The sequence below is a fragment of the Sesamum indicum genome, linkage group LG11 (assembly GCF_026168435.1).
Source record: "Sesamum indicum cultivar Baizhima isolate 11 linkage group LG11, ASM2616843v1, whole genome shotgun sequence".
NCBI classification, from domain to species: Eukaryota; Viridiplantae; Streptophyta; class Magnoliopsida; order Lamiales; family Pedaliaceae; genus Sesamum; species Sesamum indicum.
The window spans coordinates 2757207-2783885 of record NC_142667.1 but is presented as its reverse complement, the minus strand read 5'-3'; the positions used below and the strand labels follow the sequence as shown (position 1 = coordinate 2783885).

The 26679-nt window shown below is 31.1% G+C and overlaps 2 long non-coding RNA genes across 3 annotated transcripts; both read right to left on the bottom strand.

The window, feature by feature from the left end:
• Positions 1-1576: 1576 nt before the first annotated feature.
• On the bottom strand, positions 1577-5939 carry LOC148784995 (uncharacterized). The gene is made up of 3 exons (XR_016062785.1): positions 5757-5939; positions 5483-5626; positions 1577-2118 (listed from the first exon to the last, which is right to left on the bottom strand). It is a non-coding gene; the product is annotated as an uncharacterized LOC148784995 (long non-coding RNA).
• A 9067-nt stretch (positions 5940-15006) lies between these two features.
• LOC105180174 (uncharacterized) lies at positions 15007-18445 on the bottom strand. 2 transcript variants are annotated; one of them, XR_849487.3, is made up of 3 exons: positions 18272-18445; positions 17998-18141; positions 15007-15583 (listed from the first exon to the last, which is right to left on the bottom strand). It is a non-coding gene; the product is annotated as an uncharacterized LOC105180174 (long non-coding RNA). The 2 variants fall into 2 exon arrangements; XR_016062767.1 differs by having other exon boundaries at positions 15007-18141.
• Positions 18446-26679: the final 8234 nt, after the last annotated feature.

Here is a 26679-nt window from a genome sequence, read left to right as displayed (position 1 = left end):
AAGGTGAAAAGAGTATACGTGTTCTATGGTACCCTGTCCCATAAGGATTACGAATTAAAATGATAAGCAACATAAGCGTTGGCGAAATAACTCAAGTGCATCCACTGGATAAACTTTTCGGTTTGTTGTCATAATTAATTTTCAGGATGCACTCGGTGGGTTTGAGGCAATTCTCGTATCCAATATCTTGTGGGCCCAAGTTGTGACATAATGGTATCAAAGCGATCCCCAATCAGAGTCGCAAGCTAAGTGTTATTGGGGACAAAGTGCGATGTGCTTGGGGAGCCACCTCTTAAACCTACAGGATAAAATGCTACATTCACGAGAGTCACCTCCAGAATCCTGATACCTAACGATCGATCATTCGATAAGTCACTCCATGATGAGGACATCACATTCTAAATGAGCGGTGATTGTGATGCCCCATTCCACATATATTAGAAACAAATCAGCATTGACCAAAGAACTCAAGCACATTCATTTGATATCCCTTTTCGGTAAGTCGTCATAACTGTACTTTAGGATGCATAGAGTGAGTTTGGAGGCAATTCTTAGGTCCAACGGGCTCGCTTGCTTGAGGCGTGACATGTTCTATAAAAATCTTTGATCATTGTGTTTAACAAATTAAAAATGATGTTTAAAAAATAGAGAAGATGTTTTGCAGAGTTCATAATACAAAAAATACTATGAACATAACGTATTGCCACTTTTCATTAAAAATTTGAGTGTAAGAGGTTGTATAAAAGAAAAAGGTATTTAATTGGAAAACCAACTGAGTTTGTTGTGAATGATGCAAACACAATTTTAGCCTATGAAGTTTATATTTCTAAAGCAAGCCAAATATATTGTATGTAACTTATTTTCGTTCTAAGAGTCATTTCCTTAATTTCAAAGCTAATTGGAGTTTAAATCACCAGGAGAAGAATCGATATGGAGTAAAAAATCTTATGTTTCTTAATATCTATTAGAATGTGCTTGCAAATTGGTGATACCGTTGGAAGATCTATGAAGATTTTTATGAGTGAAAGATTCTACAGGCTCTACTGTTTTATTGTAATGAGATTGAACAAACTTAAGGTAATAGTAACAAGCTTTATCTGTTGAGAAATGATTGAACACTCAACATTGATTATGGGTGCCTAGGCCTCTTGTAACTAGGGAGGGGGTTAGGCAAGACCCGTACCCATTTATTGATGATCGGGAAAAAAATTCTTGTACCCTGAGAAAGCTCAAAACTAGGAGTACTACTCCCTTGTAAATCATTTAAAGAAAAAGTTGGGGCAATAACATGTCTAAGTAGATAGATATTTTGAGTAGCATGGATATCTCATTCCCTGAAATACGTAATTTGCTTCCTGTCACATGCTTCATTTGTCAGGAGTCCACCATATTATCCCCTTCCCTAAAACTGTTCAAAATAAATATATTGCCAACTTCTTTTGATTGCATGATTTTTTGTCAGAATATGCCGCAACCATTAGTTGTCTCTGTGTTGGGACTTCGTCAGTGCAAAAACATTTTCAACATCGATTCTATCTAGATCCTCTTGAAGGAATGTGCTTCAACCAATTCGAAATCTTGATAAAATGATATTGCTTTAATGTAAATACTAAAAAATTGCAAGCACTACATCTCATTGATTATTGCGTCGATCCGTGCATGCTCCTGTGCACAGGGTTCTCCTAAGATGCACCATGGCAGGAAGTTGGCATAGGAAGTGAACCAATGTGTCATCAACATTTAGATCACCTATACTTTTTGATTTTTAGATACACTTGCATTGGCAACATTCATAACTGGTGATGCACCCTCAAGATGATTGCTTAAGCTTGAAATTGATGATCATGGTGCTTGGCTTGTTTCATGTCATCCAAGCAAACCATAGAACAAACAATGATACAAAGTTATGTATATGTCCCTCAATCAAGGAGGTTGTTGTCGACTTCCATTAATGGCGAACCATTATTATTGCCAAATCTGCAACTAGAAGCTACAGCTGGAAAAAACTAGCAAAGAATTCCCGCACCTTTGCACCTTGACTCCGAAAGAACACTTGTGCTATAATCGTCATATGTAAACAACACTAGCATTTAGATGCCATTGCAATCATTTGTTGACCTACAATCAGTTATTCATCAATTGCCACAAAAGTATTGATATTGAAGGTTTAATTGCAAGCTGCTAGAAACCGTAAAAATTGTTGAAGATCTATTGCTTCACAAACCAAATGGCAAGTCGTTTAATTAAATGATCCTCATCATATGAGGTTCGCTGAAACACATGGAGAAATTCTAGCCCGGACCTGGTTTGGCTAAACATAAACTAATTATATGGCAAGTGCAATACACTTGTCGTGTGATTGATGGACAGTTTAGGAAAGTGAACAATCATATAGAAAGTGTGATACACTTGTTTTTTGATTGATATGGGGTGGTCAAACCTGGTATGGGTAAGAATTTTCCAACCACTTGTTTGCAGACTTCTAACATTAATTATCAATGCATAAAATGTCTTTTTCAACCTAAAAGAGTTCACATAGGTTACCAGTATGACTTTTTTTATTTTTACCATCATCTCACCAATGGTTATAACTATTACAATCAATATGGATGACAACGTCCTGAATCGAGAACCACATAACTGAATAGCTCTGTGCAAAATTTGCCTCTATTTTTTATATCTTGGAACCCACCACCATCAATATGGATAGATTTGACAGTCATTTAATAATCTTCGGTTCCCCACAACCACATTGCTAGTATACTTACCACCCTACGTGCATGCCAAATTTAGTTGTTTCAACATTGCGACTCTCCAATTTGGCCACATTAGAGTTTGGTTACTAACACCTTCATCACAAACTGTATCATCACTATGCTGCATAGATTTAGCATTAGTCATGACCCATAATGACATGCTGCACCACCATTTGTATGTCCATGTCGTGATCGGTTTCGCTGCTGCCTTTGTTATTTGATATCTTTCATTCCAAATCCACATGAAATACTTCGTGACAAAGGTTCTCTACCTAGTAGAGTAAATGGCACTTTCAACTTGTACCACATCCAATCTTGGTCATGGGTGATGATGTTGTTCACAGTCTTCAATGCTAACTAAACCTTTGTAAGAGTTTGAATTTCTCTTCAACTTGTTATTGAGAGATTAAAAATCATGGATATTGAGATGCTACTTATTACCTGTTTCTATATTAACCAAATTTCTGTTGTTGGACAAGTTGAAAGGTTTATCATGTAAGTTTAACTAAGATAATAGTGAATATGAGTTTTTAAAGAAAATGGACTTTGGATATGAAAATAGTTGCATATTGTTAAAGATATAGAGAATAGACAGATGGATCTAGAACCGAAACCAAAACTACTAGAAAAAATATTTATTGCTCTTAGTATGAAAAATAACATACCAAGAGATCTAATTTGGTCCCAGGATAGGATAATATAAGGGAATAAATGCCTTCCAACTCATTACGTGGCAAACTAATAGTTGCGCACTGAGAGACTTATGAAAAAAAATAAAAAATAAAAAACATGTGTGCGGTGATAAGAGAGAATGTATAATAGTTGAACAATCAATTACTTTTGTGGCTTCCAAACATGGAAGGCAATGAATTTTTTTTATCAACATATCAGAGTAAATACGAAAGCTAGTATATAATTATGGATGATATCCTAGTTCATGTCTTCTCTTCTCCATTAATGTAAGTTAGAATATTAAACCCTTAGAAGAATATGATTTTCAACTATGAGCCATGATAGTTAGTACTATAAGTTGGGGTCACAAAAATATTTTCTTATGACTATATATTTTTTTAAAATTTTAATATTATTTATTTATTTACTTTTTTTCCCTCCTTTTGTACTCTTATCATTACCACAAAAAGTTTCCACCTTTTTCCTCTTCATGTTTCTCCTAAATCCTTTGTGATATTCTATTTTCTCCACAATACCCTCATCATTTATGTTTTTCAAAATAGAGAGTTGGCCAAGTAGATATCCGAATTTGGAATGTTCTCCCTACGACGTCTTAAATATGAAGTATTTTACTAATCAAATCTTCAAGTTTCAAGTCAAAGAGATACAACAATCGTTTTTGGTCTTAATTAAATTATCATCATTCAATAGTCAATAATATTAGATATTGATATATGAAATGTGTTCAACTATTTTTCCTTATATGTGCATTCAAAATTCATATTTTTGCATCCCATAATTTTAGAATTAGTATTATTTTAGTTTTATTGGTCACAAGGATCTCACATCATATCTTGTAACTGACAAACCTCCATCAAACTAATGTTAATTTAATGGTCGTGTACTACACATATGGTTGCCGGTCGCTGATCACGATGCATGATGGGTCGAGATGAAGAGGGACCCAACCTAGGATCGGATTGACACAATAAAAATAAGTGGGTTGGTCCATTCAGGACTAGTTCGAAGATGATTGTAGGTATCGATATATGGGTAGGCCCGGCCTAGTGACCCAAGATCTCCTAATCCTAGGTCAAGCTAGTGGGCCGATCTAACCGGGCCAATATTTTTTTTTTAATAATACATGTCATATATTTTTTATTTTATTCTTTTACGTAAATTATTCGAAATTTTTTATACTTTTGAAACTCTAAAAAGTTTTATCTTTACTGTTCTTTTTTTAAATTACTACATCAATTCACTAATACTGAACGTTAGTTTTTAAAAGTTTATTTTAAATCTTTTTTGGGCTTGTTATTCTTTAGGTTCATTATTGTTAGCTTGTTAGTTAAATTGTTTTTTAACTTCATTATGTGGTTTTAATTAGTCTCTTTTTTGTTATAAGTTTTTATTTTATTTGATTATTTATTTATTTATTTCAAAATAAAATCATAAATTATTTAATTTCATTCCAAAAAGTATCTCAATTTCATTAAAAAAAATGGCACAATCAGGCCTCGTCTGAGCCTAGCCCATGTCTCAATGGGGCTAATTCATGGTCTTGACCAGAGTTTAAAGATGGATGCATTCGGGGCTCATTTAAAGGCCCATAACCACCTCAAAATCGGCCATGAATAATATTGGGTTGATCCTGAACATGTCTTTTTGTGGCTAGACATGCTAGTCTTGCGAAAAATTATGAACCTTGGGTCGTTGAGTTTTAAGGTGAAAAGATCTGAGGGCAAGCATTGTTTTAAAGGGAATTAAGAAGAACAATTTGGAGATAAAACAAAAGGTAGCAAGGGTACTTCTTGACACAAAACAGAGCATCTAAGAGTGAGAGCAAGAGACGTTGGTAGCAAGTAGAGCACGTTGATACTAATGAAAGAATTTACAAACTTAAATTAAAGTTGAATCTCTTGTTGAACCCTAATTATAGAAAAAAATCTCTTAAAATATTCAAAATCTAATATTTATTTTTCAAAACATTGATAGGAAAGGAAAGTAATTAAAAACAAAATGGAGAGAAAAAAGAACAACAATTAATTATATACCTGAGGCTCAATTAAACTTGCCGACAGAGTACAAGAGATGGGATCTGGTGATAGCACATCACCGGAATCTTCATAGGGTGAATTTGAATTCAGTGCAGACGAAATTACACAGCCAAAATCTTCGATGTACGTTCTTGAAGAATTCTGTTGGTAAATCATACGACTATGATGAATTAACAACTCGATTCAGAAATAAGGGTTAAAGAAGAAAAAAAAAAGAATCAAATGCTTGAGAAAATGGAGATTGGAGCTACATGCGTAGAATTCATCTTACATTTTTGGAGTTTTCTGCCATTTCTCGACCGTTTAAAGAGTCAGAGGTAAGGTTCCTAGTGCTCTCCGCTCTCAGTACTCTATGGACTTGAATAGTGTTCTGCAATAACTATGTTGAGGGAGAAAAGGTGTGAGTAAACGTGAAGTGTGATTGTGTGTTGAGTGAGAGTGTGTGAGTAATGTTGTGTATGTATGTGTTTGTTTTTTGAACCGCAAAGCTCGACACAAGGTAGCAGAAGGCATGGAAGTTACATTTTGTCTTTTTCTCATGATATTTTCCTCTTAATTTCTTCGTTTTTAGTTTCTTTTAATTAATATTAATGTAATAATTAGTCAATAAGCATTTTTAGAAAGAAATATAAATATTCAAGCCATCTATAAATACAATTTAATAAATTATTTTCTAAATCAGATTCCTCTAGAAAAGGCAAAAAAAAGAAGAAGAAGAGAAACATCATAATATTTATGAAGATTAATTATACATTTGTAGTATTGTAATAAATCATATATGTTTGCAAATTCTTTATGTACAACTACTGTTTTTGAATAAAATTTGAAAACTGAAAGAAGTGATAGAGTTAAAATTGATACTCAAAAATAAAAAAAAATTAGTCATATATACCTCTCTTGGCAGTTCAATCATTTTGGGATTTTTGTTGAAATTCGACAACATTTTAAACAAAGGATCTATTGTGATATATGTGATAGGTATGAATTAATGTAATTAATGGTGTGGAATATAAGGATATGTATGAATTAATATCAGTTACCTGGACTCTAGTATTTTAAGTTTGAAATTAATTGCAATTATAATAAAGTTATACAAACAAACTAATTGGTTCATTGCCACCACAAAATTTATCACTCTCAAATATTTTGGAATAGAAAAATCAATTGACACTTTTGAATTCATTAAAATTATCAATAAAATAATAAAATTGATTTGTACAAGCCTAATCGAATTTTTCATTGGGCAACTATATCAAACGATTTTGAAAAGAAAAAAGATGTTCGAATTTAAAATTTTCTCTTTTAAGGAAATATTGACAAAATAGTAGAAAAAAAATAGAGAGAGATTTGACTGGCTACAAACCAATTATTGGGTTGTTTAAAGTTCATGCAAAGATCTCCAACTCGTCATCATTCATTTGATTTTGTTTATCATTGCCCGACTCTGATGGAATGCCTATTAAAATAAGAGCTTATAACAAAGATAAGAGTTAAAATTCAACAAAACTAAAACCAATCATTTTTGTAAGAAATTATATGCTACATATCTTCTTTCTTCAGTTCAATCTCACTGACAACATGGACATTTCTTATATTACTTTTAGTTCCATCCCCCATCTGAATGTTGTGGAAGTTTCAATACGGGTCATGAAGAAATAACATAGAAGTGCGTTAATTTTTTAAAATATTCTATAATTGAAAAGTCAGAAAAGAAAACATTTCCACATAAATTTTGGTCATAAATAAAATTGAATTATGGATTTTGAATTTACCTGTGCAAGAACTAGATCATTCCCCCGGCAGCTAAATACTATAAACATTGCAACGTCCTTTAAAGAGCGGAACTTCTGAGTGACTTTGTCATGAATATAGTACTATTGCATGATAATTTTGATTGAAAAATTTTAGTTATATTACAGTAGTTTTGCATATAAAGAATTACAAATCATTTATGTAAAATATTAAACAATTATTACCTTGTAACTTGTATTTGTGGCATTTCGCCTTCTTTTTTGGTAATATCCAACCCTCTAGTCGTTCTTGCAGGGATGACTTGTATCTTGGTTGGATTATTATGGATTCTATAATTTCCATTACAGGGACCACATCTTTATGAAGACTAAATTATTGAATAAGTGTGTACAAACAAAGTATTATATGAAGACTAAAGAACAAATAAAAAATTATCAATAGCATAATAAAATTGATTTGTACAACCTTAATCAAATTTGTCATTTGGCAACTATATCAAACGATTCTGAAAAGAAAAAGATGTTCGAATTCAAAATTTTCTCTTTTATGGTAAATATTGACAAAATAGTAGAAAAAGAATAAAGAGAGATTCGACTGGCCACAAATCAAATATTAGGATTTTTAAATCACATGCAGTGATCTCTAACTTTTTATCATCCATTGATTTTGTTTATCGTTGCCCGACTCTGATGGAATGCCTATTAAAATAAGATCACATAACAAAGATAATAGTCAACATTCAACCAAACTAAAACCAATCATTTTTGTAAGAAATTATATGCTACATACCTTCTATTTTCATTTCGGTCTCACTTACAACATGGAAATTTCTTATATTACTTTTAGTTCCATTCCCAATCTGAATGTTGTGGAAGTTCCAATACGAGTCACGAAGAAATGACATAACAGTACGTTAAGTTTTTAAAATCTTCAATTGAAAAGTCAGAAAAGAAAACATATCAACATAAATTATGGTCATAAATAAAATCATTATGGATTTTAACTTAACTGTGCAAGAACTAGATGATTCCTCCTGCAGCTAAATAGTATAAACGTTGCAATCTCCTTTGAAGAGCAGAAGTTTTGAGTGACTTTTTCATGAATATAGTACTATTTCATGAAAATTTTGATTGAAAAATATTAGTTATATTATAGTAATTTTGCATAACTAAAGAATTACAAGTTATTTATGTAAAATATTAAACAATTAGTACATTGTCACTTGTATTTGAGAAATTTCGCTTTCTTATATGTAGTATCCAACCCTCTAGTCGTTCTTGCAGAGATAACTTGTATCTTGGTTGGATTTTTATGGATTCAATAATTTCCGTTAGAGGGACCAAATCTTGTTGGAGAGAGAGTTTCTTCACTTTAATGTCCAAATTTTATTCATTATTTTGTACACTTTTGTGCTACATGTCCCTTTTCCTGCTTTAAATTGAGATATGTATGTTATAGAATAGACGAGTTTATTTTATAAATTATAATATCAACATTTTGAGATAAAGAAATGTTAATGTGTGTAATAGCAAAATTGCACATGCTTGCATAGTAATTTACAATGTTATTTCTTTTTAGTGCATGAGGGCTACAGATAATTAAAATAATTGAATAAGTTTTCTACAAACAAAGTGATATATGAAGAGTAAAGAACAAACAAAAAATTATCAATAGCATAATAAAATTGATTTATACAAGCCTAATCTAATTTGTAGTTGGGCAACTATATCAAACGATTTTAGAAAGAACAAAAGATGTTCGAATTCAAAATTTCCTCTTTTATAGTAAATATTGACAAAATAGTAGAAAAAGAATAAAGAGAGATTCGACTGGCTATAAATCAATTATTGGGTTGTTTAAAGCACAGGCAAAGATCTCCAACTCTACATCATCCATTTGATTTTGTTTACCATTGCCCGTCTCTGATGGAATGCCTATTAAAATAAGAGCATATAACAAAGATAAGTTAAAATTCAACCAAACTAAAACCAATCATTTTTTTAAGAAATGATATGCTACATACCTTCATTTTCTTTTCGATCTCACTGACAATTTGGATATTTTTTATATTAATTCTAGTTCCATCTCCAATCTGAATGTTGTGAAAAGTTTCAATACGGGTCATGAAGAAATGACATAACAGTGCGTTAATTTATTGTAATCTTCTACAATTGAAAAGCCAGAAATGAAAATATATCCACATAAGTTTTGGTCATAAATAAAATTGAATTATGGATTGAATTTACCTGTGCAAGAACTAGATCATTCCTCTGGCAGCTGAATAGTATAAATGTTGCAACCTCTTTTAAAGAGCGGAAGTTGTGAGTGACTTTGTCATGAATATAGTACTATCGCATGAGAATTTTGATTGAAAAATATTAGTTATTCTAATTTTGCATAACTAAAGGATTACAAGTTATTTATGTAAAATTTTAAACAATTATTACTTTGTCACTTGTATTTGAGGCATTTCGCTTTCTTATATGTAGTATCCAACCCTCTAGTCGTTCTTGCAGAGATAACTTGTTTCTTGGTTGGATTTTTATAGATTCAATAACTTTTGTTGAAGGGACCACGTCTTGTTGGAGGGGGAGTTTCTTCATTCTTATGTCCAATTTTTCTTCATTAGTTTGTAGAATTATCTTATACATGTCCCTTTCCCCTGCTTCAACCTGAGATATGTATGTTAGTGGAATAGACGAGTTTATTTTATAAAGTATAATATCAAGTTTTTGAGATAAAGAAACGTAAATGAGTGTAATAGCAAAAATGCACGTGATTGCACACTAATATCTACTTTTGTTTCGTTTTAGTGCATGAGGGTTAGAGATAATTAAAATAATTGAATATGTTTTTTACAAACAAAAAATTATCAATAAAATATTAAAATTTTTTATTTGAAAGCCATAAAATGAGATAAAGATTACTTCAGTACCTAGAAGTTGTAAATTAAAATATCAAAAGAATTTCTAATTTTCATGTGCATTTGATTATATAAACCAATCACACTGCACATCCAATGAAAATTGTCACATCCTTTGAAGATTGCATATGTTACAACATTATGTAGTCTTTATAAAATATATAATGGATTATACAATAGCTTTGGTTTCAATTCTTTAGTCTTTTTCTTACTTTCTTATCATAACTCTGTATCGTAACTTAAGTCTTGAGACAATATCAACATACATCTCAAGCAATAAAACATGAAAATAGTAATGAAATCTAACCTACATTCAGTTTACAATTTTCTTACCATATTGATTTGGTAAAACTATATACCATGATTAACCTAATTTATCACATAAATATTCATTAACTTAACGAGAGTCACATTACTTAGTGTGCTTGTTAGAGCGACATATCTTACATTTTTTGTTTAATTTCATTTTCATCTATTGCGATTAATAGATACACTACCTGTAAACCCATAAAAAACAAGGGGAAAGAACCACTACTTCATTTTATTTTACGTTTGCTTCATTAAATTTCTTAATATCCGCATGTGAGAATTATTTATAATGCTTTAAGTATAGGAAAAGATGTTTCAACATTTCCAACTTCCATTTTATTTCAGCATTGTTGTTTTCCATCACAATTCAATAACTTGTTATTATATAACAAAAATGGAACAAACGATCAATCTATCAGTTCACAATCTATTGGTATTGAAGTAATACTTTAGTTTACAATTGAAATAAAATATGTCTACAATAGAAACTGATCAATTTTAGTAAAGAGCTTTCTCACGTATTTCCTTGCAAGCTTAATTAACTAATTCTAAGAAGAATATCTTAAAATTTCTTTACATAAAAGATATATATCTATTGGTTATAGTTATTAAATATATTAAAAAAAAATAGTTTATGCATGAACTAATAAATAATATATGAGTTCTTGATTGCAAAAAGTTCACCATATTAACTTAGATATTATCACAAATATTATAGGTAGCCGTTAGCATGCACCATTTGATATTATCTATCTAAATTCATAATATTAGCCGAAGCTACCACACGTTAATCGTTAATGAGATCACTCAAGTGATTTAAATTTCAAATATATATAGAAATAAATCCGAATCGAAAAGTGCACATACCTGGTGCATTTCAAGAATATAATTGCAGCCTTGTTGATGATGTCGGAAAAGTCCAAAAGAGACCTTCCAAGTGCCTTGTACTACACACCTGCCTCGACTTCTCTTTTTAATTGAATGTCTACTGCTTGATTCAGGTAGATCCTGTACGAAAGAAAAAGAAGCACATTATAATAAAAAGAGCCTCAACTAAGCCAAAGATAAAATTAAAAGTGTAGGTATATTAGATAAAAGAGATAAATAGACTCAATAGTCAATTAGTCAGAAGTGGCCCTGTACGAAAGAAAGTACTACAAACATCAATTGAAATTCTTAACAAAAAATTAAAGTGACCATCTAACTTTTAATGAAATAGTGAGACACATTGCCTTAATCCTTTCATACCAAATTTCGATCAATAAATAATTTCCTTATTCAATAATATCACTTCTCACATTTTTCTCCATCAATATAATTTAGTCATCAAATGCAAAGTAATTCTTGTTGCATTGTTAAGTTTTTCTATTAGATGAGCACTTTTTTATACTAAAATACAAATATTACTTAACAAATCTCTTTTCTCAAGTAGAATTAATGAGATCAAGTAACCACCAAAAAATTGTTCTAATATTTAATGTAGCAAATAATTTTTTATGCTCATAATTTTCATTGTAAGAGTTAGATTATATCCTTTTTTTTAGCACTTTTAGACTTTAAAGTGGTAGATTTAGTAAATAGAATAAGTACTTAGTACTCAATCTTTTGATGACCACCCGATTCTCAAGGAATAATTTCAATAACTGTACCACTTCAACTAATTGCTATGGATAAAGTCCATCCCAACCCAACAAAGCAACATTTGCTGGTTATGTACAATTTCTTCATATAGTGATCATAACAATCCTATAACCGAAACAACTTCAATGTTGTATATTTTAATGTAATTGTATACCGTTCAAAATATTTAAGGCTACAATATGCAAAAGAAGAAGCCATCATTTAGTTCAATAATAGTTACATATCCAACTATGGACGACGCTCTTACACAGAATAAAATAAGTATGTAGGATTATGTGCATGTGAAAAATAAATAAGATCAGCATAATATGAAAAATAAAAGGCATGAAAATAAATAAAAAAATATGAAGTCTTAATAGTGAGAATTTACACGACAACAATAGATAAAGGTGAAAACAGTATACGTGCTCTATGGTACCTTGTCCCACAAGGATTACGGATTAAAATGATAAGCAACATAAGCATTGGCGAAATAACTCAAGTGCATCCACTGAATAAACTTTTCGGTTAGTTGTCATAATGAATTTTCAGGATGAATTCAGTGGGTTTGAGGCAATTCTCGTGTCCAATGATCTATGTGTGTCCAAGTTGTGACCTAATGATATCAAAGCGATCTCCAAGCAGAGTCGTAAGCTAAGTGTTATTGGGGACAAAGTGCGATGTGCTTGGGGAGCCACCTCTTAAACCTACAGGATAAAATGCTACATTCACGAGAGTCGCCTCCAGAATCCTGATACCTAACGATCGATCATTCCGTAATTCACTGCATGATGAGAACATCACATCCTAAATGAGCGGTGATTGTGATGTCCCATTCCACATATATTAGAATCTAATAAGATAAGAAACAAATCAGCATTGACCAAAGAACTCAAGCACATCCATTTTATATTCCTTTTCGGTAAGTCATGATTACCGTACTTTAGGATGCACAGAGTGAGTTTGGAGGCAATTCTTATGTCCAACGGGCTCGCTTGCTCGAGGCGTGACATGTTCCATAAAAATCTGTAATCATTGTGTTTAAAAAATTAAAAATGATGTTTAAAAAATAGAGAAGATATTTTGCAGACTTCATAATACAAAAAATACTATGAACATGAGATGTTGCCACTTTTCATTAATCATTTGAGTGTAAGAGGTTGTATAAAAGAAAAAGGTATTTCTTTGGAAAACCAACTGAGTTTGTTGTGAATGATGCAAACACTATTTTAGCTTCATGATGTTTATATTTCTAAAGCAAGCCAAATATATTGTATAAAACTTATTTTCGTTCTAAGAGTCATTTTCTTAATCTCAAAGCTAATTGGAGTTTAAATCACCAGGAGAAGAATCGATATGGAGTAAAAAAATCTTATGTTTCTTAATATCTATTAGAATGTGCTTGCAAATTGGTGATACGGTTGGAAGATCTATGAAGATTTTTATGAGTGAAAGATTCTAAAGGCTCTACTATTTTATTGTAATGAGGTTGAACAAACTTAAGGTAATACTAACAAGCTTTATTTGTTGAGAAATGATTGAACACTCAACATTTAGGCAAGACCCTTACCCATTTATTGATGATCGGAAAAAAAATGCCATTATCCTGGGCTCAAAACTAGGAGTACTACTCCCTTGTAAATCATTTAAAGAAAAAGTTGGGGCAATAACATGTCTAAGTAGATAGATATTTTAAGTGGTATAGATATCTCATTCCCTGAAATACGTAATTTGCTTCCTGTCACATGCTTCATTTGTCAGGAGATCCACCACATTATCCCCTTCCCTAAAACTGTTCAAAACAATTATATTTCCATCTTCTTTTGATTGCATTATTTTTTGACAGAATATGCAGCAACCATTAGTTGTCTCTGTGTTGGGACTTCGTCAATACGAAAATATTTTCAACATCGATTCTATGTAGATCCTCTTGAAGGAATGTGCTTCAACGAATTCCAAATCTTGATAAAATGATTATGTGATAATGTAAATACTAAAAATTGCAAGCACTAGATCTCCTTGACTACTGTGTAGACCCGTGCATGCTCCCGCCCACAAGGTTCTCGTAAGATGCACCGCGGCAGGAAGTTGGCATAGGAAGCACACCAATGTGTCATCAACATTTAGATCACCTATCCTTTTTAGATACACTTCCATTGGCAACAATTATAACTGGTGATGCACCTTCAAGATGATTGTTTCAGTCTGGTACAGATGATCATGCTGCTTGGTTTGTTTCACGTCATCAAAGCAAACCATAGAACAAACAATGATACAAAGTTATGTATATGTCCCTCAATCAAGGAGGTTGTTGTCGACTTCCATTAATGGCGAACCATCATTATTGCCAAATCTGCAACTAGAAGCTACAGCTGAAAAAAACTAGCAAAGAATTCCCGCACTTTTGCACCTTGACTCCGAAAGAACACTTTGCTATAATCGTCATATGTAAACAACACTAGCATTTAGATGCCATTGCAATTATTTGTTGACCTACAATCAGTTATTCATCAATTGCAACAAAAGTATTGATATTGAAGGTTTAATTGCAGGCTGCTAGAAACCTTAAAAATTGTTGAAGATCTATTGCTTCACAAACCAAATGCCAAGTCGTTTTAATTAAATGATCCTCATCATATGAGGTTCGCTGAAACACATGGAGAAATTCTAGCCCGGACCTGGTTTGGCCAAACCTAAACTAATTATATGGCAAGTGCAATACACTTGTCGTGTGATTGATGGACAGTTTAGGGAAAGTGAATAATCATATAGAAAGTGTGATACACTTGTTTTTTGATTGATTTGGTTTGGCCAAACCTGGTACGGGTAAGAATTTTCCAACCACTTGTTTGCAGACCTCTAACATTAATTATCAATGCATAAAATGTCTTTTTCAGCCTAAAAGAGTTCACATAGGTTGCCAGTATGCCTTTTTTTATTTGTACCATCATCTCACCAATGGTTATAACTATTACATTCAATATGGATGACAACGTCCTGAATCAAGAACCACATAACTGCATAGCTCTGTGCAAAATTTGCCTCTATGTTTTATATCTTGGAACCCACCACCATCAATATGGATAGATTTGATAGTCATTTAATAATCTTCGGTTCCCCACAACCACATTGCTAGTATACTTACCACCCTACGTGCATGCCAATTTAGTTGTTTCAACATTGCGACTCTCCAATTTGGCCACATTAGATTTTGGTTACTAACACCTTCATCACAAATTGTATCATCACCATGCTGCATAAATTTAGCATTAGTCATGACCCATAATGACATGCTGCACCACCATTTGTATGTCCATGTCGGGATCGATGCGTTGCTGCCTTTGTTAGTTGATATCTTTCATTCCAAATCCACATGAAATACTTCGTGACAAAGGTTCTCTCTCAAGTAGAGTAAATGGCACTTTCAACTTGTACCACTTCCAATCTTGGTCATGGGTGATGATGTTGTTGACAGTCTTCAATGCTAACTAAACCTTTGTAAGAGTTTGAATTTCTCTTCAACTTGTTATTGAGAGATTAAAAATCATGGATATTGAGATGCTACTTATTACCTGTTTCTATATTAACCAAATTTCTGTTGTTGGACAGGTTGAAAGGTTTAATCATGTAAGTTTAACTAAGATAATAGTGAATATGTGTTTTTAAAGAAAATGTACTTTGGATATGAAAAATAGTTGCATATTGAGAAAGATATAGAGAATAGATAGATGGATCTAGAACCGAAACCAAAACTACTAGAAAAAATATTTATTGCTTTAAGTATGGAAAATAACATACCAAGAGATCTAATTTGGTCCCAAGATAGGATAATATAAGGGAATGAATGCCTTCCAACTCATTACGTGGCAAACTAATAGTTGTGCACTGAAAGACTTATGAAAAAAAATAAAAAATAAAAAACATGGGTGCGGTGATAAGAGAGAATGTATAATAGTTGCAACAATCAATTACTTTTGTGACTTCCAAACATGGAAGGCAAAGCATTTTTTTTATCAACATATCAGAGTAAATACAAAAAATAGTATATAATTATGGAAGATATCCTAGTTCATGTCTTCTCTTCTTCATTAATGTAATTTAGAATATTAAACCGTTGGGAGAATATGATTTTTAACTATGAGCCATGATAGTTAGTACTATAAGTTGGGGTCACAAAAATATTTTCTTATGACTATTTATTTTTTCTCAATTTTAATTTTATTTATTTATTTACTTTTTTCTCCTCCTTTTGTACTCTTATCGTTACCACAAAAAATTTCCACCTTTTTCCTCTTGATGCTTCTCCTAAATCCTTTGTGATATTCTATTTTCTACACAATACCCTCATCATTTATGTTTTTCAAAATAGAGAGTTTTGCCAAGTAGATATCCGAATGTTTTTCAAAATAGAGAGTTGGCCAAGTAGATATCCGAATTTGGGATGTTCTCCCTACGACGTCTTAAATATGAATTATTTTACTAATCAAATCTTCAAGTTTCAAGGCAAAGAGATACAACAATCGTTTTTGGTTTCTTAAATAAATTATCATCATTCAACAGTCAATAATATTAGATATTGATATATGAAATGTGTTCAACTATTTTTCTTCATATGTGCATACAAAATTCATATTTTTGCATCCCATAAATTTAGAATTAGTATTATTTTAGTTTTATTGGTCACAAGGATCTCGCATCATATCTTGTAATTGAGAAACCTTCGTCAAACTAATGTTAATTCAATGATGGTGGACTACACATATGGTTGCCGCTCGTTGATCTCGATGCATGATGGGTCGAGATGAAGAGGGACCCAACCTAGGATCGGATTGACACAATAAAAATAAGTGGGTAGGTCCATTCAGGACTAGTCCGAAGCGGATTGTAGATATCGATATATGGGTAGGCCCAGCCTAGTGACCCAAGATCTCCTAATCCTAGGTGAAGCTAGTGGGCTGGTCTAGCCAGGGCCAATAACTTTTTTTTAATAATACCTGTCATATATTTTTTATTTTATTCTTTTAGGTAAATTATTCGAATTTTTTTATACTTTTGAAACTCTAAAAACTTTTATCTTTATTAGTTCTTTTTTTAAATTACTACATCAATTCACTAATACTGATTGTTATTTTTTAAAAGTTTATTTTAAATCTTTTTTGGGCTTGTTATTCCTTAGGTTCATTATTGTTAGCTTGTTAGTTAAATTGTTATTTAACTTAATTATGTGGTCTTAATTAGTCTCTTTTTCATTATAATATTTTTATTTTGTTTGATTATTTATTTATTTATTTTAAAATAAAATCATAAATTATTTAAGTTCATTCAAAAAAGTATCTCAATTTCAATAAAAAAAAATAGGCACAATCAGGCCTCGTCTGAGCCTGGCCCATGTCTCAATGGGGCTAATTCATGATCTTGACTAGAGTTTAAAGATGGATGCATTTGGGCCTCATTTAAAGGCCCATAACCACCTCAAAATCGGCCATGAATAATATTGGGCTGATCCTGAACAAGTCTTTTTGGGGCTAGACATGCTAGTCTTGGAAAAAATTATGAACCTTGAGTCGCTGAGTTTTAAGGTGAAAAGATCTGAGTGCAAGCATTGTTTTAAAGGGAATTAAGAAGCTCAATTTGGAGATATAACAAAAGGTAGCAAGGGTACTTCTTGACACAAAATAGAGCATCTAAGAGTGAGAGCAAGAGAGGTTTGTAGCAAGTTGAGCACGTTGAAGCTAATGAAAGAATTTACAAACTTAAATTAAAGTTGAATCTCTTGTTGAACCCTAATTATAGGAAAAAATCTCTTAAAATATTCAAAATTTAATATTTATTTTTCAAAACTTTGATAGGAAAGGAAAGTAATTAAAAACAAAATGTAGAGAAAAAAGAAAAACAATTAATTATATACCTGAGGCTCAATTAAACTTGCCGACAGAGTACAAGAGATGGGATCTTGTGATAGCACATCACCGGAATCTTCATAGGGTGAATTTGAATTCGGTGCAGACAAAATTACACAGCCAAAATCTTCGATATACGTTCTTGAAGAATTCTGTTGGTAAATCATACGACTACGATGAATTAACAACTCGATTCGGAAATAAGGGTTAAACAAGAAAAAAAAAAGAATCAAATGCTTGAGAAAATGGAGAATGGAGTTGCATGTGTAAAATTCATCTTACGTTTTTGGAGTTTTCTGCCATTTCTCGACCGTTTAAGGAGTCAGAGGTAATGTTCCTAGTGCTTTCCGCTCTCAGTACTCTATGGACTTGAATAGTGTTATGCAATAACTGTGTTAAGGGAGAAAAGGTTTGAGTAAACGTGAAGTGTGATTGTGTGTTGAGTGAGAGTGTGTGAGTGATGTTGTGCATATATGTGTTTGTTTCTTGAACCGCAAAGCTCGACACGAGGTAGCAGAAGGCATGGAAGTTACATTTTGTCTTTTTCTCATGATATTTTCCTGTTAATTTCTTCGTTTTTAGTTTATTTTTAAATAATATTATTGTAATACTTAGTCAAGAAGCATTTTTAGAAAGAAATATAAATATTCAAGCTACCTATAAATACAATTTAATAAATTATTTTCTAATCAGATTCTCCAAAATAAAAAAAAATTAGTCATATATACCTCTCTTGGCAGTTCAATCATTTTGGGATTTTTGTTGAAATTCGACAACATTTTAAACAAAGGATCTATTGTGATATATGTGATAGGTATGAATTAATGTAATTAATGGTTTGGCATAGAAGGATAGGTATGAATTAATATCAGTTACCTGGACTCTAGTATTTTAAGTTTGAGATTAATTGCAATTATAATAAAGTTATACAAACAAACTAATTGGTTCATTGCCACCACAAAATTTATCACTCTCAAATATTTTGGAATAGAAAAATCAATTGACACTTTTGAATTCATTAAAATTATCAATAAAATAATAAAATTGATTTGTACAAGCCTAATCGAATTTTTCATTGGGCAACTATATCAAACGATTTTAAAAAGAAAAAAGATGTTCGAATTTAAAATTTCCTCTTTTGCGGAAATATTGACAAAATAGTAGGAAAAAAATAGAGAGAGATTTGACTGGCTACAAACCAATTATTGGGTTGTTTAAAGTTCATGCAAAGATCTCCAACTCGTCATCATTCATTTGATTTTGTTTATCATTGCCCGACTCTGATGGAATACCTATTAAAATAAGAGCATATAACAAAGATAAGAGTTAAACTTCAACAAAACTAAAACCAATCATTTTTGTAAGAAATTATATGCTACATACCTTCTTTTTTCAGTTCAATCTCACTGACAACATGGACATTTCTTATATTACTTTTAGTTCCATCCCCCATCTGAATGTTGTGGAAGTTTCAATACGGGTCATGAAGAAATAACATAGAAGTGCGTTAATTTTTTCAAATATTCTATAATTGAAAAGTTAGAAAATAAAACATTTCCACATAAATTTTGGTCATAAATAAAATTGAATTATGGATTTTGAATTTACCTATGCAAGAACTAGATCATTCCCCCGGCAGCTAAATACTATAAACGTTGCAACGTCCTTTAAAGAGCGGAATTTCTGAGTGACTTTGTCATGAATATAGTACTATTGCATGATAATTTTGATTGAAAAATTTTAGTTATATTACATTAGTTTTGCATATAAAGAATTACAAATCATTTATGTAAAATATTAAACAATTATTACCTTGTCACTTGTATTTGAGGCATTTCGCCTTCTTTTTTGGTAATATCCAACCCTCTAGTCGCTCTTGCAGGGATAGCTTGTATCTTGGTTGGATTATTATGGATTCTATAATTTCCGTTACAGGGACCACATCTTCTTGGAGAGGAAATTTCTTCACTCTTATGTCCAAATTTTTATTCATTATTTTGTACAATTATAATGTTACTTGTCCCTTTCCCCTCCTTCAATCGGAGAATATGTATGTCAGTAGAATAGACGAGTTTATTTTATAAATTATAATATCAAGTTTTTGAGATAAAGAAACTTAAATATGTGTAATAGCAAATATGCACGTGCTTGCACGATAATTTACAATGTTGTTTCTTTTTAGTGCATGAGGGCTACAGAAAATTAAAATGATTGAATAAGTGTGTACAAACAAAGTATTATATGAAGACTAAAGAACAAATAAAAAGTTATCAATAGCATAATAAAATTGATTTGTACAACCCTAATCAAATTTGTCATTTGGCAACTATATCAAACGATTCTGAAAAGAAAAAAGATGTTCGAATTCAAAATTTTCTCTTTTATGGTATATATTGACAAAATAGTAGAAAAAGAATAAAGAGAGATTCGACTGGCTACAAATCAAATATTAGGTTTTTTAAATCACATGCAAAGATCTCTAACTCTTTATCATCCATTGATTTTGTTTATCGTTGCCTGACTCTGATGGAATGTCTATTAAAACAAGAGCACATAACAAAGATAAGAGTTAAAATTCAACCAAACTAAAACCAACCATTTTTGTAAGAAATTATATTCTACATACCTTGTATTTTCATTTTGATCTCACCGATAACATGGATATTTTTTATATTACTTTTAGTTGCGTCCCCACTCTAAATGTTTTGGAAGTTTCTGTACGGGTCATTAAGAAATGACATAACAGAGCGTTAATTTTTTAGAATCTTCTACAATTGAAAAGTCAGAAAACAAAACATATCCATATAAATTTTGGTCATAAATAAAATCGAATTATAGATTTTGGATTTACCTGTGCAAGAACTAGATCATTCCTCTAGCAGCTAAATAGTATATACATTGCAACCTCCTTTAAAGAGCAGAAGTTTTGAGTGACTTTGTCATGAATATAGTAATATTGCATGAAAATTTTGATTGAAAAATGTTAGTTATATTACATTAGTTTTGCATAACTAAAGAAATAAAGTTATTTATGTAAAACATTAAACAATTATTACCTTGTAACTTGTATTTGAGGTATTTCGATTTCTCTTTTGCAATATCCAATCCTCTAGTCATTCTTGCAAGGATAACTTGTATCTTGGATTGTATAATTGCCGTTAGAGGGAACACGTCTTGTTGGAGAGGGAGTTTCATCACTCTTATGTCCAATTTTTCTTCATTATTTTGTACAATTATGTGATACTTATCCCTTTTCCCTCCATCAACCGGAGATATGTATGTTAGTAGAATAGACATTTCTTATATTATATTTTTGTAAGAAATTATATGCTACATACCTTCTATTTTTATTAATATCTCACTGACAACATGGACATTTCTTATATTACTTTTAGTTCCATCCCCAATCTGAAAGTTGTGGAAGTTTTAATACGGGTCATGAAGAAATGACATAATAGTGCGTTCATTTTTTAAAATCTTCTATATTTGTAAAGGCAGAAAAGAAAATGTATCTATATAAATTTTGGTCATAAATAAAATCGAATTATGGTTTTTGAATTTACCTGTGCAAGAACTAGATGAATCCTTCGGCAGCTAAATAGCATAAACATTGCAACCTCCTTTAAAAAGCGGAACTTTTCAGTGATTTTTTCATGAATATAGTACTATTGCATTAAAATTTTAGTTATATTATATTAGTTTTGCATAACTAATGAATTATAAATTATTTATGTAAAATATTAAACAATTATTACCTTGTCACTTGTATTTGAGGCATTTCGCCTTCTTTTTTGTAATATCCTACCCTCTAGTCATTCTTGCAGGGATAACCTTTATCTTGATTGGATTTTTATGAATTCTATAATTTCCGTTAGAGGGACCACGTCTAGTTGGAGAGGGAGTTTCTTCACACTTATGTCGAATTTTTTCTTCATTTTTTTGTACAACTATGTGATACTTGTCCGTTTCCCCTCCTTCAACCGGAGATACGTATGTTAGTAGAATAGACGAGTTTATTTTATAAATTATAATATCAAGTTTTTGAGATAAAGAAATGTAAATGTGTGTGATAGCAAAAATGCACGTGCTTGCACGATAATTTACAATGTTGTTTCTTTTTAGTGCATGAGGGCTACAGATAATTAAAATGATTGAATAAGTTTTCTACAAATAAAGTGTTATATGAGGAGTAAAGAACAAACAAAAAATTATCAATAGCATAATAAAATTGATTTTGTACAAACCTAATCAAATTTTTCGTTGGGCAAAAATATCAAACGATTCTGAAAAGAAAAAAGATGTTCGAATTCAAAATTTCCTCTTTTATGGTAAATATTGACAAAATAGTAGAAAAAAAATAAAGAGAGATTTGACTGGCTACAAATCAAATATTGGGTTGTTTAAAACACGTGCAAAGATCTCGATCTCTTCATCATTCATTTGATTTTGTTTATCGTTGCCCGACTCTGATGGAATGCCTATTAAAATAAGATCACATAACAAAGATAATAGTCAACATTCAACCAAACTAAAACCAATCATTTTTGTAAGAAATTATATGCTACATACCTTCTATTTTCATTTCGATCTCACTTACAACATGGAAATTTCTTATATTACTTTTAGTTCCATTCCCAATCTGAATGTTGTGGAAGTTCCAATACGGGTCATGAAGAAATGACATAATAGTACGTTAATTTTTTAAAATCTTCAATTGAAAAGTCAGAAAAGAAAACATATCAACATAAATTATGGTTATAAATAAAATCATTATGGATTTTAACTTAACTGTGCAAGAACTAGATGATTCCTCCTGCAGCTGAATAGTATAAACGTTGCAACCTCCTTTGAAGAGCAGAAGTTTTGAGTGACTTTTTCATGAATATAGTACTATTTCATGAAAATTTTGATTGAAAAATATTAGTTATATTATAGTAATTTTGCATAACTAAAGAATTACAAGTTATTTATGTAAAATATTAAACAATTAGTACATTGTCACTTGTATTTGAGAAATTTTGCTTTCTTATATGTAGTATCCAACCCTCTAGTCGTTCTTGCAGAGATAACTTGTATCTTGGTTGGATTTTTATAGATTCAATAATTTCCGTTAGAGGGACCAAGTCTTGTTGGAGAGGGAGTTTCTTCACTTTAATGTCCAAATTTTCTTCATTATTTTGTACAATTTTGTGCTACATGTCCCTTTTCCTGCTTTAAATTGAGATATGTATGTTATAGAATAGACGAGTTTATTTTATAAATTATAATATCAACTTTTTGAGATAAAGAAATGTTAATGTGTGTAATAGCAAAATTGCACATTCTTGCACAGTAATTTACAATGTTGTTTCTTTTTAGTGCATGAGGGCTACAGATAATTAAAATAATTGAATAAGTTTTCTAGAAAGAATGTGTTATATGAAGAGTAAAGAACAAACAAAAAATTATCAATAGCATAATAAAATTGATTTATACAAGCCTAATCTAATTTGTACTTGGGCAACTATATCAAACGATTCTGGAAAGAACAAAAGATGTTCGAATTCAAAATTTCCTATTTTATGGTAAATATTGACAAAATAGTAGAAAAAGAATAAAGAGAGATTCGACTGGCTATAAATCAATTATTGGGTTGTTTAAACCACAGGCAAAGATCTCCAACTCATCATCATCTATTTGATTTTGATTACCATTGCCCGTCTCTGATGGCATGCCTATTAAAATAAGAGCATATAACAAAGATATGTTAAAATTCAACCAAACTAAAACCAATTATTTTTTTAAGAAATGATATGCTACATACCTTCTATTTTCTTTTCGATCTCACTGACAATTTGGACATTTTTTATATTAATTCTAGTTCCATCTCCAATCTGAATGTTGTGGAAGTTTCAATACGGGTCATGAAGAAATGACATAACAGTGCGTTAATTTATTGTAATGTTCTACAATTGAAAAGTCAGAAAAGAAAATATATCCACATAAGTTTTGGTCATAAATAAAATTGAATTATGGATTTTCAATTTACCTGTGCAAGAACTAGATCATTCCTCTGGCAGCTGAATAGTATAAATGTTGCAACCTCTTTTAAAGAGCGGAAGTTGTGAGTGACTTTGTCATGAATATAGTACTATCGCATGAGAATTTTGATTGAAAAATATTAGTTATACTGCAGTAATTTTGCATAACTAAAGGATTACAAGTTATTTATGTAAAATTTTAAACAATTATTACCTTGTCACTTGTATTTGAGGGATTTCGCTTTCTTATATGTAGTATCCAACCCTCTAGTCGTTCTTGCAGAGATAACTTGTATCTTGGTTGGATTTTTATAGATTCAATAATTTCCGTTAGAGGGACCAAGTCTTGTTGGAGAGGGAGTTTCTTCACTTTAATGTCCAAATTTTCTTCATTATTTTGTACAATTTTGTGCTACATGTCCCTTTTCCTGCTTTAAATTGAGATATGTATGTTATAGAAAAGACGAGTTTATTTTATAAATTATAATATCAACTTTTTGAGATAAAGAAATGTTAATGTGTGTAAAAGCAAAATTGCACATGCTTGCACAGTAATTTACAATGTTGTTTCTTTTTAGTTCATGAGGGCTACAGATAATTAAAATAATTGAATAAGTTTTCTACAAACAAAATGTTATATGAAGAGTAAAGAACAAACAAAAAATTATCAATAGCATAATAAAATTGACTTATACAAGCCTAATCTAATTTGTAGTTGGGCAACTATATCAAACGATTCTGGAAAGAACAAAAGATGTTCGAATTCAAAATTTCCTATTTTATGGTAAATATTGACAAAATAGTAGAAAAAGAATAAAGAGAGATTCGACTGGCTATAAATCAATTATTGGGTTGTTTAAAGCACAGGCAAAGATCTCCAACTCTTCATCATCTATTTGATTTTGATTACCATTGCCCGTCTCTGATGGCATGCCGATTAAAATAAGAGCATATAACAAAGATAAGTTAAAATTCAACCAAACTAAAACCAATTATTTTTTTAAGAAATGATATGCTACATACCTTCTATTTTCTTTTCGATCTCACTGACAATTTGGATATTTTTTATATTAATTCTAGTTCCATCTCCAATCTGAATGTTGTGAAAGTTTCAATACGGGTCATGAAGAAATGACATAACAGTGCGTTAATTTATTGTAATCTTCTACAATTGAAAAGTCAGAAAAGAAAATATATCCACATAAGTTTTGGTCATAAATAAAATTGAATTTTGGATTTTGAATTTACCTGTGCAAGAACTAGATCATTCCCATGGCAGCTGAATAGTATAAATGTTGCAACCTCTTTTAAAGAGCAGAAGTTGTGAGTGAGTTTGTCATGAATATAGTACTATCGCATGAGAATTTTGATTGAAAAATATTAGTTATACTACAGTAATTTTGCATAACTAAAGGATTACAAGTTATTTATGTAAAATTTTAAACAATTATTACCTTGTCACTTGTATTTGAGGCATTTCGCTTTCTTATATGTAGTATCCAACCCTCTAGTCGTTCTTGCAGAAATAACTTGTATCTTGGTTGGATTTTTATAGATTCAATAATTTCCGTTAGAGGGACCAAGTCTTGTTGGAGAGGGAGTTTCTTCACTTTAATGTCCAAATTTTCTTCATTATTTTGTACAATTTTGTGCTACACGTCCCTTTTCCTGCTTTAAATTGAGATATGTATGTTATAGAATAGACGAGTTTATTTTATAAATTATAATATCAACTTTTTGAGATAAAGAAATGTTAATGTGTGTAAAAGCAAAATTTCACATGCTTGCACAGTAATTTACAATGTTGTTTCTTTTTAGTGCATGAGGGCTACAGATAATTAAAATAATTGAATAAGTTTTCTACAAACAAAGTGTTATATGAAGAGTAAAGAACAAACAAAAAATTATCAATAGCATAATAAAATTGATTTATACAAGCCTAATCTAATTTGTAGTTGGGCAACTATATCAAACGATTCTGGAAAGAACAAAAGATGTTCGAATTCAAAATTTCCTATTTTATGGTAAATATTGACAAAATAGTAGAAAAAGAATAAAGAGAGATTCGACTGGCTATAAATCAATTATTGGGTTGTTTAAAGCACAGGCAAAGATCTCCAACTCTTCATCATCTATTTGATTTTGATTACCATTGCCCGTCTCTGATGGCATGCCGATTAAAATAAGAGCATATAACAAAGATAAGTTAAAATTCAACCAAACTAAAACCAATTATTTTTTTAAGAAATGATATGCTACATACCTTCTATTTTCTTTTCGATCTCACTGACAATTTGGATATTTTTTATATTAATTCTGAAAGTGCAAGGGAAGTCTATCGAATCCTCTCAGTGATCAAAACCTCGACCCGCGATCCGACCTCGTCCCTTGAACTGCAATTCCTGAGAACACAAAGGAGCAGTGGAGGCAAAAGGTATGACATTGGAAGCTGCTTCATTGCCGATTGCTTCGATCCAGAATAAGGCGAAGAAGAGGCTAAAAGAATTCTTTCAACACTTGCATAGACAGCCACTTTAATATTCACAGGATTTTCATAATTGAGCAGATCGGCTGCACTATGCCTCCTCCCCGAACCATCAAAAGTAGAGCAACCAATCTTAGAACGGTTAAGCCAGCCGGGAGTGTTCCCGTCGTAGGCTCTCCGACGCT